The sequence below is a fragment of the Mustelus asterias genome, unplaced genomic scaffold, assembly GCF_964213995.1.
Source record: "Mustelus asterias unplaced genomic scaffold, sMusAst1.hap1.1 HAP1_SCAFFOLD_2413, whole genome shotgun sequence".
NCBI lineage: Eukaryota > Metazoa > Chordata > Chondrichthyes > Carcharhiniformes > Triakidae > Mustelus > Mustelus asterias.
In genome coordinates, this window is record NW_027592358.1 from 37,591 (window position 1) to 52,384 (window position 14,794).

Below are 14,794 nucleotides of genomic sequence, written 5' to 3' on the forward strand. Positions count from 1 at the left end.
GGGGTAACCTTACCCCTAATATTAAACAGGGGTAACCTTACCCCTAATATTAAACAGGGGTAACCTATACCCCTAATATTAAACAGGGGTAACCTTACCCCTAATATTAAACAGGGGTAACCTTACCCCTAATATTAAACAGGGGTAACCTATACCCCTAACATTAAACAGGGGTAACCTTTACCCCTAATATTAAACAGGGGTAACCTTACCCCTAATATTAAACAGGGGTAACCTTACCCCTAATATTAAACAGGGGTAACCTTACCCCTAACATTAAACAGGGGTAACCTTACCCCTAATATTAAACAGGGGTAACTTTACCCCTAATATTAAAGGAGGGGTCATTTTACCCCAATATTAAACAGGGGTAACCTTACCCCTAATATTAAACAGGGGTAACTTTACCCCTAATATTAAAGGAGGGGTCATTTTACCCCAATATTAAACAGGGAGTAATGCACCCCTAATAGTAAATATGGGTAATGTACTCCCAATGATAAATTGGGGGTAACATACCACTAATGTTAAATAGGGGGAATCTTACCCCTAATATTGATGGGGGGAATTTTACCCCTAATGCTAAATGGGGGTAATGAATATTCCACCCCATGCCTACAATGGGGAACTTTCTGCAGCTAAATCTGCACAGATCTTTTTGCATCCACACACAGACAGACAGAGCAGCTGAATTGCCCCATTTCCCTCACCAGCAGCAGCACTCCTCCCCCTTCTCCTCCTCCACCGGCCGCCGCGGCGCACTGAGACCCTCGCCCAGCCTGAGCGACTCTCCAGCGTGCCGGTGTGTCCCGCCCCCCCAGCGGCCTCCACCAATCACACCTCTGCCCGCCCCCTCCCTGACTGACAGCACGGTCTCCCAATCACCTTCGTGCCCTTGTCTTGACGGACAGATGGGTAGACCAATCGGCGGGAGGGGGCCGGCCGACTGCCGGTGCCCTCCACCAATCAGGGATGCGCCCGCCCCGGCTTGGCTGACAGGTATGCGGCCCAATCAGCTTCCGCTACTTGTCTTGTTTGGCAGCGGCATTGACCAATAGAATGTGGGCTTCCATCGACTTCCGGGTCGTTCCACCAATCAGGTCGGAGGAGGGGGGCGGGACAGCGCTGCGCGTGGGGGGAGGCGGGACAGCCTTTCGAATCAATCACGTGGTCCCAACGGCCAACGGCAGCGCGCGACTCTTTATTTTAACCCCGGCGCCCCTTTTGTAAAATCAAACATTATGATGAGTGAAGGATGGGGAAGAGCCTTCAGAATATTCGGGCGAAATGTAAAAATAAATTCGGGGAACAAAAATAGATGTTGACCTTCTCTGACCTTCCAGTCTGGATTGACGTGCCGCTGCACCAATCAGAGGGCGGGATCGCAGATTGACAGCTGGGCAATCCAATCAGGGCGAGGAGAAGGCGGGACATGACAAGGTGAGGGGTCAACGATGTCAAGTTTGTTTAATAATCAAATCAAATCCCGTTTAAAATGTGTTCTAAGTATATATTTATTACTCTTACTCACCAAAAAATGATTTTGTGTCACTCAGTTCAATTTCTTGAAATGAATCTCTTATTTTTGGTGGGGCGGAACCAATCCCCGAGCCCTCCCACTTCCGGTCCGACAGGTGGGGGACGGTCTAAAGCCGGACGCCGCTCGCGGTCAAACTGTCCGTCCCCGAGGAAGGTTCCGGGTGGATTTTTGCTTCATGGGGCCTCCTGCTCCTGCTGCCGCCGCGCTGAAGGAGTGCTGGGGCTGCCGGCTGGTGTGCGGGGCCGGCCTGCTGGGGGCAGGCGGCTATGTGCTGGCCGCGGCCCGCAGGGTGATGAAGAGCCGGGGGGCGCCGCCTGGCGTGGGCACGGTGGCGCAGATCGTCTTCGGCGTGGGTGGGTAATGGGGGCGGAGACCCCCCAGACTCCACCCACCCCTCCCCCCCCCCACCCAGACCCCCCCCTCACCCCAGACCTCCCCCTCCAACCCCAGACTCCACCCCCCCCACCCCAGACCTCCCCCTCCCCCAAACCCCCCCCCCCACCCAGACCCCCCCCTCCCCCACCCCCCCCAAACACTCCCCCCCCCCCCCCCACCCCAGACCTCCCCCTCCCCCCCCACCCCAGACCTCCCCCTCCCCCAAACCCCCCCCCCACCCAGACCCCCCCCCCTCCCCCCACCCCCCCCACACCCCCCCCCACCCCAGACCTCCCCCTCCCCCACCCCCTCCAACCCCAGACTCCACCCCCCCCCACCCAGACCCCCCCCTCCCCCAACCCCCCCCCCACCCAGACCCCCCCCCCTCCCCCAAACCCACCCCCCACCCACCCCAGACCTCCTCCAACCCCAGACCCCACCCCCCAGACCCCCCCCAACCCACCTCCCACCCCCCAGACTGTCCCGGACCACCCCAGCCAGACTGTCCCGGACCACCCCAGCCAGACTGTCCCGGACCACCCCAGCCGGACTGTCCCGGACCACCCCAGCCGGACTGTCCCGGACCACCCCAGCCGGACTGTCCCGGACCACCCCAGCCGGACTGTCCCGGACCACCCCAGCCGGACTGTCCCGGACCACCCCAGCCAGACTGTCCCGGACCCCCCCCCCCAGCCAGACTGTCCTGGATCCCCCAGCCCAGAGGGACCCCCCCCCCCCCCCCCCTGCCCAATCTCTGCCAGATCGTCTCGCACCCTCCTCAGTGCTGCCCCGAACCCCCTCCCTGCCTGGCGTCCCCACCTCACCCGTCCACCCTGCTGCCACCATGTTACATTGGATTCTCCCACGTTATATCAACCTCCACCGCCTCTGCCAGACCGTCCCGCACCCCCTGCCTCAGCCCCCTCGCTGCTCCCCCGAACCCCCTCCCTGCCTGGTGTCCCCACCTCGCTCGCCCACCCGGCTGCCACCATGTGATGTTAGCTTCCACTGCATTATATTAACCTCCACTGCGTCCCCACCTCCATTATTATTGTCACATGTATTGGGATACAGTGAAAAGTATTGTTTCTTGCGCGCTCTACAGACAAAGCATACCGTTCATAGAGAAGGAAAGGAGAGAGTGCAGAATGTAGTGTTACAGTCACAGCTAGGGTGTAGAGAAAGATCAACTTAATGCGAGGTCGGTCCATTCAAAAGTCTGACAGCAGCAGGGAAGAAGCTGTTCTTGAGTCGGTTGGTGCGTGACCTCAGACTTTTGTATCTTTTTCCCGACGGAAGAAGGTGGAAGAGAGAATGTCCGGGGTGCGTGGGGTCCTTAATTATGCTGGCTGCTTTTCCCCGAGGCAGCGGGAAGTGTAGACAGAGTCAATGGATGGGAGGCTGGTTTGTGTGATGGGATTGGGCTACATTCACGACCCTTTTGTAGTTCCTTGCGGTCTTGGGTAGAGCACCTCGCTCATCTACCCTGCTGCCACCGTGTTACGTTAGAATTCACCCCCCCGCCCCCCCTCCCCAAAGCTGAGGCTCCCCTTCCGATCTGCTGCCCGTCCCCACATGTCGGGTTGTGCTGTGGTCTGAGGCACCACAAGCTCCACACCCTGTCGTTATACCCCCACCCCACCCATCCACCCACCCAATTTTGTGGATGATCTCGATTTGTATCATGCTCATCCTTATTTTCATCTTACTCCTCACTGCCCTGGAGTGGCTGCAACTTCCTCCAGTCCCTATCATAGAATCCCTACAGGCCATTCAGTCCATCGAGTCTGCACCGACCACAATCCCATCCAGACCCTACCCCGGAACCCCACATATTTACCCTGTTAATCCCCCTGACACTAGGGGGCAATTTAGCACGGCCAAACCCCCGAACCCACACATCTTTGGACTGTGAAGTTTATTTATTTATTAGTCACAAGTAAGGCTGACATTAACACTGCAATGAAGTTACTGTGAAAATCCCCCAGTCACCACACTCGGGGATCTGTTCGGGTTACACTGAGGGAGAGTTTAGCACCTAACCAGCACATCTTTTAGACTGTGGGAGGAAACCGGAGCACCCGGAGGAAACCCACGCAGACACGGGGAGAACGTGCAGACTCCGCACAGACAGTGATCCGAGTCGGGAATCGAACCCGGGTCCCTGGCGCTGTGAGGCAGCAGTGCTAACCCACTGTGCTGTCCTCCCTATCTCTGTGACCTCCTCCGACCCTACACCCGCTCCCTATCTCTGTAACCTCATCCAGCCCTACACCCCCTCCCTATCTCTGTAACCTCCTCCAGTCCCTCCGAGACCTCTGTGCTCCTCCAATTCCGGCCTCTTGAGCATCCCCCGATTCCCATCGCTCCGCCATTGGCGGCCGTGCCTTCAGCTGCCTGGGGGGCCCCAAGCTCTGGAATTCCCTCCCTAAACCTCTCCATCTCTCTCTCCCTCTCTCTGTATTACTTTGAAGACACCCCTCGCCTGTCCCAATGGCACTTTGGGCTTTGTACCCCTTTTGCCACCCCCCCCCTGCTCCGAATGCCGTGGTGTTGGCAAACTGAATTTTTAAAGATCTGATTGGTTATTTTATTTGCTATTTAAAATCTGTTTGGCCACACGTGGGAATTGAACCTGACGTCAGCTGGGTGATAGTTTGCTTGTTTTCGATTTTGTTTCCCTCCTGGTTTATCCTGCTGACTGGAATCTCTTCAGACTTGTTGGCTTTGATCCTGTGGGTAGCACAGTGGGTTAGCACTGCTGCCTCACAGCTCCAGGGACCCGGGTTCGATTCCCGGCTCGGGTCACTGTCTGTGTGGAGTTTGCACATTCTCCTCGTGTCTGCATGGGTTTCCTCCGGGTGCTCCGGTTTCCTCCCACAGTCTGAAAGACGTGCTGGTTAGGTGCTAAACTCTCCCTCAGTGTAACCCGAACAGGCAACTGAGTGTGGGCGACTGGGGGATTTTCACAGTAACTTCATTGCAGTGTTAATGTAAGCCTTACTTGTGACACTAATAAATAAACTTAAAATCCCTCGGTAATCCTGGGTCTGGGCACTGCAATTGGAAACTTAAACGCTCTTATCACCCCTCTGTCCGCACCCTCAACTCTGACTGTCAGGGGGACTAGCAGGGTAAATGCATGGGGATAGGGCCTGGGGGGGTGGATTGTGGTCAGTGCAGACTCGATGGGCCGAATGGCCTCTTTGTGCACTGTAGGGATTTTATGGTTTCCCACTTGAGGAGAATGCACCGCACTGTCGGGCAGTCCGCGATCCCCCCCCCCCGCCCCTCCCCGCCAAAGTCGGATAAGACATCGGAGCAGAATGAGGCCACTCGGCCCATCGAGTCTGCTCCGCCATTCAATCATGGCTGATATTTTTCTCATCCCCATTCTCCTGCATTTTCCCCGTAACCCCTGACCCCCTTATTCATCAAGAACCTATCTATCTCTGTCTTAAAGACACTCAATGACCCGGCCTCCACAGCCTTCTGTGGCAAAGAGTTCCACAGATTCACCACTCTCTGACTGAAGAAATTCCTCCTCGTCTCTGTTTTAAAGGATCGTCCCTTCAGCCTGAGGTTGTGCCCTCTGGTTCTAGTTTTTCCCACTCGTGGAAACATCCTCTCCACGTCCACTCTATCCAGGCCTTGCAGTATCCTGTAAGTTTCAATAAGATCCCCCCCCTCATCCTTCTAAACTCCCAACGAGTACAGACCCAGAGTCCTCAACCGTTCCTCATCCGACAAGCTCTTCATTCCAGGGATCATTCTTGTGAACCTCCTCTGGACCCTTTCCAAGGCCGGCACATCCTTCCTTAGATACGGGGCCCAAAACTGCTCCCAATACTCCAAATGGGGTCTGACCAGAGCCTTATACAGCCTCGGAAGAATAACCTGTCGACACCAGTGCTGATGGAGCACGAGAGCGGCAACATGCTTCAGAAGAGGGCAAAGAACTTTCCAGAAAGGTTCGGCAAGATCTGTGGGGTGTGGGGCAGAAGCAAATTGAACAGCGAGGAGGAGGGGTTGGGAGAGTAGGCAGAGTGGGTCGAATGGCCTCCTGCCCTCCCATTCCAGTGCCTAATCTTTACCTCTCTTTCTCCCCGGCAGGTTTGGCTTCCTGGGGGGTGGTGGTCTTAGTTGACCCAGTGAACAATACACAGCTGAAGTCGCCGGGACGCTGACACTAAAACACACCGGTCGCAGGACGGGGGCAGGACATGTTAACCCCTTCTCCCCCACTCCCTGAACCTTCAATGTGAATACAAACCATCAGGACTTTGCCCCGACAGCCCAGAAGAACAGTACAGCACAGGAACAGGTCCTTCGGCCCACCAAGCCTGCGCCAACACATGGCACCTTTCTAATCTAAAGACCTTTTCCCTGTACGCGGTCCGTATCCCTCTAAACCCGGCCTATTCATGTATCTCCCGAGATGCCTCTTGTTGCTATTGTATCTGCTTCTACCACCTCTTCTGGCAGCGCCTTCCAGGCACCCTCCGTCCTCTGTGTACAAAAAACCTTGCCTCTCACAACTCCTTTAACCCTTTCCCCGTTTTAAACTTTCCCCTTTTGGGTGGCACAGTGGGTTAGCGCTGCTGCCTCACAGCGCCAGGGACCCATGTTCGATTCCTGGCCTCAGGTCACAGAGTCTGTGCGGAGTATGTACGGTTCTCCCCGTGTCTGCACATTCTCCCCGTCTCTGCGTGGGTTTCCTCCGGGAGCTCCGGTTTCCTCCCACAGTCTGAAAGACGTGCTGGTTAGGTGCTAAATTCTCCCTCAGTGTAACCCGAACAGGCGCCGGAGTGTGGGCGACTAGGGGATTTTCACAGTAACTTCATTGCAGTGTTAATGTAAACCTACTTGTGACACTAACAAATGAACTTTGAGATGTGCAAGTTAGATAGATTGGCTGTGCTAAATTGTCCCTTAGTGTCCAAAGATGTGCAGGTTAGGTGGATTGGCCATGCTAAATTGTCCCTTAGTGTCCAAAGATGTGTAGGTTAGGTGGATTGGCCATGCTAAATTGCTCCTTAGTGTTCAAAGATGTGTAGGTTAGGTGGATTGGCCATGCTAAATTGCCCCTTGGTGTCAGGGGGATTAGCAGGGTAAATATGTGGGGTGATGGGGATAGGACCTGGGTGGGGTTGTTATCGGTGCAAGCGCAATGGGCCGAATGGCCTTTTTCTGCACCATAATGATTCTATGATTTGACCGTAAACCTACAGTCGTTGATATTTCTGATCTTTGGGTGGGGTGGGGTGGAGACTCCAACCTCCCGTTCTATTCATGCCACTCATCATTTTGTAAAGTTCTACCAGGTCGCCCCTGGGCCTCGGACTGCTCCCGAGGGGACTGTGGGGGGAGGGAGGGGAGTTCCGAGTGGAAATCATAGAAGAAATCATAGAAACCCTACAGTGCAGAAGGAGGCCATTCGGCCCATCGAGTCTGCACCGACCACAATCCCACCCAGGCCCTACCCCCACATATTTACCCGCTAATCCCTCTAACCTACGCATCTCAGGGGCAATTTTAACCTGGCCAATCAACCTAACCCGCACATCTTTGGACTGTGGGAGGAAACCGGAGCACCCGGAGGAAACCCACGCAGACACGAGGAGAATGTGTAAACTCCACACAGACAGTGACCCGAGCCGGGACTCGAACCCGGGACCCTGGAGCTGTGAAGCAGCAGTGCTAACCACTGTGCTACCGTTCCGCAGTGCAGAGGAAACCCATTCTCAGCTCACCTGTCCAGGGAGTGTGAAGAGGAATGGTTTTGCATTGAATGAAGGTGAACTTTAGTCTGGTTCCGTGTACATGTCTAATCACTGTTTGTGTGCAACTTAAACCTGGTTCCCCTCACTGTAAAAAAAAATAAATCACTGATATTATTAAAATGTCACCCTGATTGTGGAGAACCTTGTAACGGCTGCGCACCCTTTGTTCCGATCTGGGGCGTGAACCAACATGAATGAGTTCCAGGAGACCCACCCTCCTCAATGTCGAGGGAGTGCCAGAGAAACCGGATACAAGACTCCCCTCCTAACCTCGAGTGGGTTAGTTCCACGGAAATTCGCCCATGCACTGACTCCCCCACACTCAGCTCCAGATAATATCCTTGGAAAAACCTACACTGTGAAAAGCTAGTGAAATTAATGTTAAACTGCATCATTTATATACTTACAACTGATTGGGTGGGTGAGGAGGAGAGTGGGATTAGACTGGGTGGGATATTAAAGGGAGTGGGGGAGAGTGGGATTGGACTGGGTGGGATATTAAAGGGTGCGGGGAGTGAGGGGGAGAGTGGGATTAGACTGGGTGGGATATTAAAGGGTGCAGGGAGTGAGGGGGAGAGTGGGATTAGACTGGGTGAGATATTAAAGGGTGCGGGGAGTGAGGGGGAGAGTGGGATTAGACTGGGTGGGATATTAAAGGGTGCAGGGAGTTAGGGGGAGAGTGGGATTAGACTGGGTGGGATATTAAAGGGTGCGGGGAGTGAGGGGGAGAGTGGGATTAGACTGGGTGAGATATTAAAGGGTGCGGGGAGAGTGGGATTAGACTGGGTGGGATATTAAAGGGTGCAGGGAGTGAGGGGGAGAGTGGGATTAGACTGGGTGGGATATTAAAGGGTGTGGGGAGAGTGGGATTAGACTGTGTTCGACTTTAAAGGGTGTGGGGAGAGTCGGATTAGACTGGGTGGGATATTAAAGGGTGCGGGGAGTGAGGGGGAGAGTGGGATTCGACTGGGTGGGATATTAAAGGGTGCAGGGAGTGAGGGGGAGAGTGGGATTAGACTGGATGGGATATTAAAGGGTGTGGGGAGTGAGGGGGAGAGTGGGATTATACTGGGTGGGATATTAAAGGGTGAGGGGGAGAGTGGGATTAGACTGGGTGGGATATTAAAGGGTGAGGGGGAGAGTGGGATTAGACTGTGTGGGATATTAAAGGGTGTGGGGAGTGAGGGGGAGAGTCTAATCCCACTCTCCCCCTCACTCCCCACACCCTTTAATATCCCACCCAGTCTAATCCCACTCTCCCCCACCCTTTCATATCCCACCCAGTCTAAACCCACTCTCCCCCTCACTCCCCACACCCTTTAATATCCCACCCAGTCTAATCCCACTCTCCCCCACCCTTTCATATCCCACCCAGTCTAATCCCACTCTCCCCCACCCTTTCATATCCCACCCAGTCTAATCCCACTCTCCCCCTCACTCCCCACACCCTTCATATCCCACCCAGTCTAATCCCACTCTCCCCCTCACTCCCCGCACCCTTTAATATCCCACCCAGTCTAATCCCACTCTCCCCCTCACTCCCCACACCCTTCATATCCCACCCAGTCTAATCCCACTCTCCCCCTCACTCCCCACACCCTTTAATCCCACCGAGTCTAATCCCACTCTCCCCCTCACTCCCCACACCCTTTAATATCCCACCCAGTCTAATCCCACTCTCCCCCACCCTTTCATATCCCACCCAGTCTAATCCCACTCTCCCCCTCACTCCCCACACCCGTCATATCCCACCCAGTCTAATCCCACTCTCCCCCTCACTCCCCACACCCTTTAATCCCACTGAGTCTAATCCCACTCTCCCCCTCACTCCCGGCTGGATGGGATATTAAAGGGTGCGGGGTGTGAGGGGGAGAGTGGGATTAGACTGGGTGGGATATTAAAGGGTGAGGGGGAGATTTGGATTAGACTGGGTGGGATATTAAAGGGTGCGGGGAGTGAGGGGGAGAGTGGGATTAGACTGGGTGGGATATTAAAGGGTGAGGGGGAGAGTAGGAATAGACTGGGTGGGATATTAAAGGGTGCGGGGAGTGAGGGGGAGAGTGGGATTAGACTGGGTGGGATTATTAAAGGGTGAGGGGGAGAGTGGGATTAGACTGGGTGGGATATTAAAGGGTGCAGGGAGTGAGGGGGAGAGTGGGATTAGACTGGGTGGGATATTAAAGGGTGCGGGGAGTGAGGGGGAGAGTGGGATTAGACTGGGTGGGATATTAAAGGGTGTGGGGAGTGAGGGGGAGAGTGGGATTAGACTGGGTGGGATATTAAAGGGTGCGGGGAGTGAGGGGGAGAGTGGGATTAGACTGGGTGGGGTATTAAAGGGTGCGGGGAGTGAGGGGGAGATTTGGATTAGACTGCGTGGGATATTAAAGGGTGCGGGGAGTGAGGGGGAGTGGGATTAGACTGGGTGGGATATTAAAGGGTGTGGGGAGTGAGGGGGAGAGTGGGATTAGACTGGGTGGGATATTAAAGGGTGCAGGGAGTGAGGGGGAGAGTGGGATTCGACTGGGTGGGATATTAAAGGGTGCAGGGAGTGAGGGGGAGAGTGGGATTCGACTGGGTGGGATATTAAAGGGTGCAGGGAGTGAGGGGGAGAGTGGGATTCGACTGGGTGGGATATTAAAGGGTGCGGGGAGTGAGGGGGAGAGTGGGATTAGACTGGGTGGGATATTAAAGGGTGCGGGGAGTGAGGGGGAGAGTGGGATTAGACTGGGTGGGATATTAAAGGGTGCGGGGAGTGAGGGGGAGAGTGGGATTAGACTGGGTCGGATATTAAAGGGTGAGCGGAGCGCGGTTTAATTTGCTCAGTGAAGTGGTTTAGAATTGGGTTATTCAAATATTGAAATATCTTTATTTTTAAAAAATGTATTTGCCCTGATTTTTGGCAAGGAATATTAGAATTGAGCGCTGAGATTGAATCATTTTCTGTGTACAGGGAAGTAGATACTCAAGACAGCCGTACGTCACAAGGATGTGGGCACGTTCTACCGGATGGTGGGATTAGAACGGGAAGCAGAATATTATACTTCTCGGCTGACACAGTCACGATGGGCTGAATGGCCTCTGTTGCAGTTGTGTGATGATTTAAATTCCTGATCACCCTCCCATGGATGTGGGGAATGGAGGGACACAGGCGGTGAGGTAATGTGTCGTAACCCAGACCCACCATCTGGGCAGATACTGGGCTTGATAACTTCCCCGACCAACACTCTTCAGTGCTGAGGGAGTGCCACACTGTCAGGGCCTGCTCGAGCGTATCTGGCACCAAGGAAGATGGCCGTGGTGGCTGGAGCTCAGTCATCTCAGCCTTCTTATTTTATTAATTTATGGGACATGGGCGTCGCTGGCTGGGCCCAGCATTTATTGCCCATCCCTAGTTGCCCCTTGAGAAGGTGGTGGTGAGCTGCCATCTTGAATCGCTGCAGTCCACGTGCTGTGGGTTGACCCACAATGCCGTTAGGGAGGGAATTCCAGGATTTTGACCCAGCGACTGCGAAGGAACGGCCGATATATTTCCAAGTCAGGATGGTGAGTGGCTCGGAGGGGGGACTTGCAGGTGGTGGTGTTCCCCATGTATCTGCTGCCCTTGTCCTTCGAGATGGAAGTGGTCGTGGGTTTGGAAGGTGCTGTCTAAGGATCTTTGGTGAATTGCTGCAGTGCATCTTGTAGATGGTACACACTGCTGCTACTGAGCGTCGGGGGTGGAGGGAGTGAGTGTGGTTAGCGTGTCGATCGAGCGGGGCTGCTTTGTCCCGGATGGTGTCGAGCTTCTTGAGTGTTGTTGGAGCCGCACCCATCCAGGCGAGTGGGGAGTGTTCCATCACACTCCTGACTTGTGCCTTGTAGACGGTGGACAGGCTTTGGGGAGTCAGGAGGTGAGTTACTCACTGCAGGATTCCCAGTGGACAGGCTTTGGGGAGTCAGGAGGTGAGTTACTCACTGCAGGATTCCCAGTGGACAGGCTTTGGGGAGTCAGGAGGTGAGTTACTCACTGCAGGATTCCCAGTGGACAGGCTTTGGGGAGAGTCAGGAGGTGAGTTACTCTCCGCAGTATTCCCAGCCTCTGACCTGCTCTGGTAGCCACTGTGTTTATGTGGCTCCAGTAGTTCCTCAATGTTAAGTGTCCAAGACCCAACTGTTTGACATCAGGGCCGCATTCGACCGAGTGTGACATCACTCGAGCAAAACTGGAATTAATGGGTATCAGGGGGCAAACTCTCCGCTGGTTGGAGTCATACCTGGTACATAGGAAGATGGTTGTGGATGTGCAGGATCAGTCATCTCAGCTCCACGACATCTCTGCAGGAGTCCCCCAGGGTAGTGTCCTCGGCCCAACAATCTTGAGCTGCTTCATCAATGACCTTCCCTCCATCATAAGGTCAGAAATGGAGGATTGCACAATGTTCAGCACCCTTCGCGACTCCTCAGATACTGAAGCAGTCCATGTTCAAATGCAGCAAAATCTGGACAGTATCCAGGCTCGGGCTGACAAGTGGCAGGTAATGACCATCTCCAATAAGAGACACTCTAACCACCGCCCCTTGACATTCAATGGTGTAGCCATCACTGAATCCCCACCACATGGGGAGCTTGCAGGTGGGGGTGTTCCCCATGTGTCTGCTGCCCCCCCCCCTTGTCCTTCTAGATGGGAGAGGTGGTGGGTTTGGAAGGTGCTGTGGAAGGAGCCTTGGTGAGTCGCTGCGGTGCATCTTGTAGACGGTTCACACGGCTGTCACTGTGCGTCGGGGGTGGAGGGAGTGAGTGTTTGTGGTTGGGGTGCTGATTAAGCGAGTTTGATTTATTGTCACGTATTAGTATACAGTGAAAAGTATTGTTTCTTGCGCGCTGTACAAAGCATACCATTCATAGAGAAGGAAAGGAGAGGGTGCAGAATGTAGTGTTACAGTCATAGCTAGGGTGTAGAGAAAGATCAACTAAATGCGAGGTAGGTCCATTCAAAAGTCTGACAGCAGCAGGGAAGAAGCTGTTCTTGAGTCGGTCGGTACGTGACCTCAGACTTTTGTATCTTTTCCCTGACGGAAGAAGGTGGAAGAGAGAATGTCCGGGGGTGCGTGGGGTCCTTGATTATGCTGGCTGCTTTCCCCCGAGGCAGCGGGAAGTGTAGACAGAGTCAATGGATGGGAGGCTGGTTTGCGTGGTGGATTGGGCTAGATTCATGATCTTTTGTAGTTCCTTGCGGTCTTGGGCAGAGCAGGAGCCCCATACCAAGCTGTGATACAACCAGAAAGAATGCTTTCTATGGTGCATCTGTAAAAGTTGGTGAGAGTCGTAGCTGACATGCCAAATTTCCTTAGTCTTCTGAGAAAGTAGAGGCGTTGGTGGGGCTTTCTTAACTATAGTGTCGGCATGGGGGGGACCAGGACAGGTTGTTGGTGATCTGGACACCTAAAAACTTGAAGCTCTCGACCCTTTCTACTTCCTCCCCGTTGATGTAGAGGGGGCATGTTGCTTTGTCCTGGATGGTGTCGAGCTTCTTGAGTGTTGTTGGAATCGCACCCTCCAGACAAGTGGAGAGTATTCCATCACACGCCTGAACTGAACTGGACCCAGCTATATAAATACTGTGGCTACCAGAGCAGGTCAGAGGCTGGGAATCCTGCGGAGAGTAACTCACCTCCTGACTCCCCAAAGCCTGTCCACCATCTACAAGGACACAAGTCAGGAGTGTGATGGAATATTCTCCACTTGCTTAGATGGGTGCGGCTCCAACAACACTCAAGAAGCTCAACACCATCCAGGACAAAGCAGCCCCGCTCAATTGCCATCACATCCACAAACATACTGGCACTGGAGAGGGTGCAGAAGAGATTCACTGGGTTGATTCCGGAGTTGAGAGGGTTGGCGTTTGAGGAGAGGCTGAGTAGACTGGGGCTATACCCATTGGAATTCAGAAGAATGAGGGGAGATCTTATCGAAACATATAAGATTATGAAGGGAATAGATAAGATAGAAGCAGGGAAGTTGTTTCCACTGGCGGGTGAAACTAGAACTAGGGGGCATGGCCTCAAAATAAGGGGGAGCAGATTTAGGACTGAGTTGAGGAGGAACTTCTTCACACAAAGGGTTGTGAATGTGTGGAATTCCCTGCCCAGTGAAGCAGTTGAGGCTACCTCATTGAATGTTTTTAAGGCAAGGATAGATAGATTTTTGAACAGTAAAGGAATTGAGGGTTATGGTGAGCGGGCGGGTAAGTGGAGCTGAGTCCACGAAAAGATCAGCCATGATCTTATTGAATGCCAGAACAGGCTCGAGGGGCCAGATGGCCAACTTTTAAAAAAAGGTTTATTTATTAGTGTCACAAGTAGGCTTACATTAACACTGCAATGAAGTTACAGTGAAAATCCCCCAGTCGCCACACTCCGGCGCCTGTTCGGGTTACACTGAGGGAGAATTTAGCACGGCCAATGCACCCTAACCAGCACATTTTTTTGGATTGTGGGAGGAAATATCATAGAATCCCTACAGTAAGGAGGAGACCATTCGGCCCATCGCGTCTGTACCGACCACAGTACCACCCAGACCCTACCCCCGTAACCCCACATATTTACCCTGCTAATCCTCCTGACACTAGGGCTAATTTAGCATGGCCAATCCACCTAACCTGCACATCTTTGGACTGTGGGAGGAAACCGGAGCACCCGGAGGAAACCCACGCAGACACGGGGGGAGAACGTGCAGACTCCGCACAGACAGTGACCCAAGCCGGGAATCGAACCCGGGTCCCTGGCGCTGTGAGGCAGTGGTTAGTAAGTTTGCGGACGACACAAAGTGATTAGTAAGTTTGCAGATGACACAAAGGTTGGTGGATTTGCGGATAGCGATGAGGACCATCAGAGGATACAGCAGGATATAGATCAGTTGGAGACTTGGGTGGAGAGATGGCAGATGGAGTTTAATCTGGACAAATGTGAGGTAATGCATTTTGGAAGGTCTAATACAGATAGGAAATATACAGTTAATGGCAGAACCCTTAGGAGTATCGATAGGCAGAGGGATCTGGGTGAACAGGTACACGTCACTGAAAGTGGCAACGCAGGTGGAGAAGGTAGTCAAGAAGGCA

General features: G+C 53.7%; 1 protein-coding gene across 1 annotated transcript in view; it reads right to left on the bottom strand.

Annotated features, from left to right (window-relative positions):
- Positions 1–780, bottom strand: part of dpp3 (dipeptidyl-peptidase 3) — a gene marked incomplete at its 3' end in the record, with an annotated part of 30,920 nt that extends 30,140 nt beyond the window's left edge. Inside the window, 1 exon segment of the mRNA XM_078207520.1 lies at positions 711–780.
- Positions 781–14,794: the final 14,014 nt, after the last annotated feature.